This window comes from Pteropus vampyrus, unplaced genomic scaffold (assembly GCF_000151845.1).
Source record: "Pteropus vampyrus isolate Shadow unplaced genomic scaffold, Pvam_2.0 Scaffold49, whole genome shotgun sequence".
Lineage (NCBI taxonomy): Eukaryota > Metazoa > Chordata > Mammalia > Chiroptera > Pteropodidae > Pteropus > Pteropus vampyrus.
This window is the reverse complement of record NW_011888830.1, coordinates 5,620,657-5,626,526: the sequence shown is the minus strand read 5'-3', so window position 1 is coordinate 5,626,526 and position 5,870 is coordinate 5,620,657. Positions and strand designations below refer to the sequence as shown.

At 51.5% G+C, this 5,870-nt stretch overlaps 1 pseudogene; it reads right to left on the bottom strand.

Annotated features, from left to right (window-relative positions):
• The window catches only part of LOC105291723, a 12,193-nt pseudogene extending 6,341 nt beyond the window's left edge, over window positions 1-5,852 (bottom strand).
• Between the last annotated feature and the right edge of the window lie 18 nt (window positions 5,853-5,870).

Sequence of the window (5,870 nt, the reverse complement as noted above, 5' to 3'; positions counted from 1 at the left end):
TGGACGTGAGGCAGACAGGATGCGCTCCAAGTCCCTCGGAGGCCTGGTCATGGACCCGCAGGGCCAGGGGGGTCTGTGGCTCCAGGCAGATGCTCCCCAGCGCCAAGTTCAATGCCTCCGAGAAGCCCGAGTCCGCATTCACCTCCTGCTGCTGCTGTAACAAACGACGAACATGGATTTATTCCCCGCCCCTGCTGGAGGACTCTGAAATCAGTTTCCCTGGGTCCACGGCAAGGTGTCACAGGCAGGGTCCCTTCTGGAGGCTCCGAGAAACTTTTCTGCCTTTTCCAGCTTCCAGAGACCTGCCTCCCTTGGCGCCCAGCCCTCACCTTGCATCTCCCCGACCTCTGGCCTCCTCCTTCACATCCTCTAACCCTCTTTGGTCAAAAAGCAGTAACTGTCACTCCCGTGGGGGGAGAGATACGGTTCAGAGGCTACCGTAGGGGAAAGGGTCCCCTTCCTTCTCTTCTCTCTGGGGTGACATGTGTGACAGGAAGCTGGGCGGTGTTTCTACTCTGCAGTTAACCGGCCCCAACTGGACACGGGGCCCACGATCTCGCCTTCGTTTGCACCGGACATTAATCAACCGGCGTGGGCCTGACTGGCTGCGCGTGTCCCTTCTGACACCAAGGTATCAGATAAAGAAATAAGGAAATGAGAAATTCCTTTCTCAAGCCCAGGGCAGTTTTGGACACGACTCCTCATCTGGCAGGGCGACTCGGAGTCCAAGTGGGAGTGCGATCTTGCCCATCTCACAGGGGATGGGTCACGACACGTGGATGAGCTGGGGGGTGGGGGTGGGGCAGGAAGCCCTCTCTCTGTGTCTCTCTTGCTACCCGACCCTTTCTGTAATGGTTGAACATAATAAAACAATAGTCACCCCGTTATTCTGCCCTATTAATGGTGTGTAAGTGAGAGCATCTCCATGATAGCATTTCACCCCCCATGAAAGTTTGATAGAATGAAATTTCAGTCTCTAGTAAGTGAGTAGCAGGAATATATCTGGGTCGGACACAGCCTGCTCTCAGCTCCCAATAAATTATACCAAGTAAGTGAGCATCTAATCCAACTACGTGTGAAGTCAGCCCTCCCCGTAAGAGGCTTACAGTCTCTTTGGGGGTGACAAGATGTGGCTGAGAACAATTAAATTGTGAATGTGAGCCTGGCTTACTGGCTGAGCAGGTTCAGATGCTCGGTCCTGTGCATATAACAGAGAAGACAGGAGACCATGCCTTCCTAATTGGATCAGGGGCCTGGAGCTGCCACTCACGCTCCCTAAATGTGATCGGTTGGGGCATGAAGGGATGGGATTTGGAGCTTAATGCCCGCACTGCTGCGCTGGCTGCAGCGCCACACCCCCGACGCCATCAGAGGCTGACTATCCAGTTTGTGGATTAGTTAGGCCCCGTCTGCAACTTCCCCTCCTGGATGCCAGCCCCGGGCCCCTCCCCCGCCCCTCCGCACATACGTTGGAAGGGAAGGCGAGCTCTGGTACCCGGCCGGCTCTCCTAGTGGCCAGCAGCTCCGACGCAGGTGGAGGCTTCCAACGACGGTGTGTCTGAGCTACAGTGTGGGGATTAGGTGTCTCTGTTTTCCATTACCCAGATACGAGAGCTGGCGGAATGTGCACCCTCGTAGCCAGCTGGCTGGACGAAGGCGAAAGGAGAGGAGGAGAGAAAGGGGTATGTATCAATCCACTTTTTCCATCCCAATGTCCTCTACGGTGTGCTGCTGGCCTGTGTTCCCTCCCTGTCACAGCCTGAGAAACTGAAGCTCTGGGGATATATCTGAGTCACCTAAAGACACAGAGAGGCCTGTCCCCCAGGGCCTGTCCCGCACCGTGGCGTGCTGGTGTGTCTGTTCTCAGCGTCAGCAGTAAAAACATAGAAAACTTCCCAGCGTAAGACTTAAGAAAAATGCTGCTTTGGCTTCCTGCTGACAAAAAGATGTTCGATATCTAGATACAGCTATCCCAAATGGATGATCTCACGTCTTCCAAAAAAAAAAAAGTCCCGTTCCTTCAATGGATGTTTTGTTTCATGTCTTAGAACTGTGTTTTGCACCCATCAGCCACTGAACCTAATGTTTGCGAGGATGTGTCAAGAAAGAGTCCCAACTGGATCCTAGAGTCTCTCAGCGGACTTTCGCTGAAGACAGAGTTGTCATTTAGTGAGCGAGGATGCTCATGATGGCTGGCCCAAGTTTGCAAATCAGCACAATGTGTTGCCTTGCTCGAGGCTTCCTCATTTGGTTAAGCATCACGTTTCTCCATGGTCGGCAGACTGGACCGTGCCAGCCAGAGAGGGCCAACCCAGCCGGCGAATAAACGCACTGGAGGTGTTGGAGAGCAGGCGGAGGGGGACGTGTATGCAGAGGCCTCAGGAACATGAAACCAGTTAAGAACTCAAAGGTCATTTTGTTCAGGGCAAGATTCTTGTGCGTGGTGCTGACAGTTTGCCCTCTGGGTGTTTCCAGTGCTTAAAGGATCAAGCTCGGCCACGTGAAATATGGAATGTCTCATATGGGAGCCCCATGCCCCCCTCGGCCCAACCTTTTGGCCCTGTAATTAACATGGCTTCAGCTTCCTGTTGGATCCCACCCTGCCAAGAGCTCCAGCGTGGGCGTGGCCTCACGCAAGTCCCGGGTGGCACCTCTAGAGGATGTTTAAAGAAGGCTTAAGAGATAAAACAGAATGGAATACTCGACAGTGGACAGTTGGGAGTGGGTTTCAGGCTACTTGAAGGGAGAAAGGAGTGTCTTCATTTTCCGCGTCTGAGACCGGTTCCCAGCGATGACGGGGCTTCGTTGCCTCCGTGTGGAAATCCACGGGGGTGACAGGAGACCGGGCTGCCGTGCCGAGAGGGATAAACTGATCTTCCACCTAAAAAAAAGTCTTATTCTCCCGGAGGTTGGTAGGGAAGAGCAGGCTTCTCTGGTTGAGCTTTGCACGTAAAAGAAACCGTGAACCTCTCAAAACCTAAATCAAGCTCCCATGGGAATTCTAGGCACCAGGAATGATGCAATGTTTTGGGGCAAAGGGGCCTTTTGGTGACTCTCAAGCACCATGCAACCAAGCACCAGGCGCTTTGCTGAAAAATAATACTGGCTAATGCACAAGGCGGCCACCAGGTCTGGAAATGTAGCAATTGTTTTCCCGTAAGGAAATCAATATCGATGAACCATTGGTGGCGTCTGTGTTCCTAGACTTGGTGTCCCTGGACAATGAGCGCTTGCCACGTGTTTTGCAGGTGATTCCTCACTTAATCTCCCCAACAGCCCTAGCGCATAGGTATTATTATTCACCATCCCCGTTTTACGTAGGAGGACACGGAGGCTTGTCGGACTCCGCTTTCTTCTCTGAGTGGCCACCCCTCGACCTGAAGCAGGAGCTGAAAGGAGGGTTCCTTGACCTGCAAACGGGGCTGCCAAGGCCAGGGTCAGCCCTGTTACAGGCGGCCATTTGTCCCTTCGCCCTTCTAAGCTGTTGACATCATGGTAAAGAGCACAGATTCTGGAGCTGGATGGGCTGGATGCAAATTCTGGCTCTGTCACTTAATAGCAAATAGCGTCAGTCGATCCATCTGTCACAAGGGGATATTCACGCATTTAGTCATTCTGGAGATTTGAGTGATGTCCGGGGAACGATGTTAGTCACCACTCCGGCCCATGATGTCGAAGAGTTATTATTATCCCTTTAATTACTGAGGTCTTCCCAGAGTTTAGTTATCAGTGGATTACCTGGCAAGGGTTCGTTAATGGTGGGTCATAGGAGAGGTGCCCGGATGGTGGGGAGAGTCAGGGGGCTGTCTCCCCCATGCAGAACCCATAGGGGGGCCCTCCAGGGGTCCTGGAAAGCACTGCTCTAGCACATTCGGAGGCAAAGGTGGAGGTGGGGTGGGGGGAGATGCTAAGTCAGCCCAAACCCAATGCTTTGGGAAATGAGTCCAAATAATTTGTTCTGGATAAACATCCCAGACTGGGACGGAAGGTGGGACCACAGAGGATGGGTGGATGCCTGAGGGGGCAGCAGAACGGGGCGGTTCCCGGGAGGCCTGGCTCAGCGCCCTTCTGGTTTCTGGGTGTGTTTAAGACCCCAAGAGTGACTATACTGAACGCCCTCAGTGCGGGCCGGCCTCACCTCTCAGGGAGGCCAATCGGTATTCTTCATCGGGGTTGTGAAAGGCAACTAGTTACTGCCTGTGACATCCGAGGCAAAGCTGGGTGTTAGGGTGTTTTCTCGTGCCTTACCCTTGAAGCCAGAGCACCCCGAGACCAGGCAATTCCGTGCCGTGCGAATAGGTGCCACCACGTCGGCCTGTCGTCAGTGACCCCATCGAGGGAAGCCCTCAAACGGACCCAAAGCCAAAGGAGACCCAAACGACCTCCCTTCCAGGAGGCGGCTACCAGGCTTTAAAAAGACAGTGATCGGACAGCGAACGAACCTGCTTTATTCACAAAGGCACGAAACACGAATACGGAGGCGGCTGCTCGCCAAGGACTTAGACAACAAAGCCCGATTTCTAACTGTCCGTCTGAAATTCCAACCAAAGCCCTAGAATTCTAAAGTGAGTACAATTCAGGTTTTATTTTTTTTTATTAAAATTTTTTTTTAAGAAAATAAAGAACATCCATTGATCTTTATTTGGTTCGACAAAATCAGCATTATTAAAAGATAGGTAACAACATCTGAGCTTATATGGAATCCGACAAATTAAGTTCTGTAGTATCTAGACTATTACATCAGAAATATCAACTGAGAACAGGAGAAAAGCCTCACATGCAGATGCTCCTGGCAAAGGCAGAGCTATGTCTGCAGGCGAGGTCCCTACTGTGCGCGCATAGAAGAACCCTACACACAATACAACTGACTTACTTGGGAGAAGTATTTTTCCTTTGGGGAGAGGAAGAGGTAGCAAACAGGGCCAGGAATTTGAAGGCAGATGCAAAATGGCTTCTCCATTTCAAAATGGTCATAAAAATATTTAGCTCATGACACTAGGGGACCCTCGAGGGAAAAAACACCTTAACCAGAGGAGGCTATTTGCATCGTTCTTTAGGAATCGTACAGTTTTCAAGTACTGGAGTGGACTTAAAGAATAATTGTATTTTAATAGCGGCTAATCTACTTTTCTTCCCACCTCTGGGCCTTGACCTGTCCCAGCATCACAGGGACATTTTTCCATGCAGTTTCTAGGGAGCCGCCCCCCTATTCTTGGGATACCTTCTGTGAGGGAATCGTCGAGAATTTTGTCTCCATACAACCAGCATCGTAACCCTCTCGTGGCTAAAATGATCTCCTCTTTCTGCAGCCTGATCCGGGGCCTTCGGCGCAGGGGCTGGTGAAGGTTTCGACTCATGTATCTGAAGGACAGCAGATGCCGCTGTAATCGTCCATTACTTTACCCCAAACGCTTCTCGCTGTCTTACCTGCTTTTCGTTTCAACCGTTCCGTTGTTCAGAGGCGACAGCCTTCTCTCCTTGGCCACTCCAGTCCACTTCCTTCGGGGACCCCTGACCACGTTCAAAGTTCTATCGATTTCCCACATCGTAAGGAAAAACAGCGGCTTCATCCAGTTGATACTGAAGTCACTTTTTAACCTTTTCTCGAATCCATGATTCCACGGAAGTTGTGTTTCTGAGAATTATTTTCATCTGGATTAAAAAAACAAACAAACAAACAAACAACAAAAAAACATCCCAAAGGCTACAGTTGTTCCTAAAATGAATCCCAAGGCAAGCGAGGTGGCAGCAAATGCAGCTAACCCGGATGGAGCAACTGGCCAGGGCTCTCTCCCAGCTGCCCTCATACCAGCCTTGACCGTGTTCCACCCGCAGAGAGGCCAGTGGGTCATAAGGCAGGGATGAAGGTG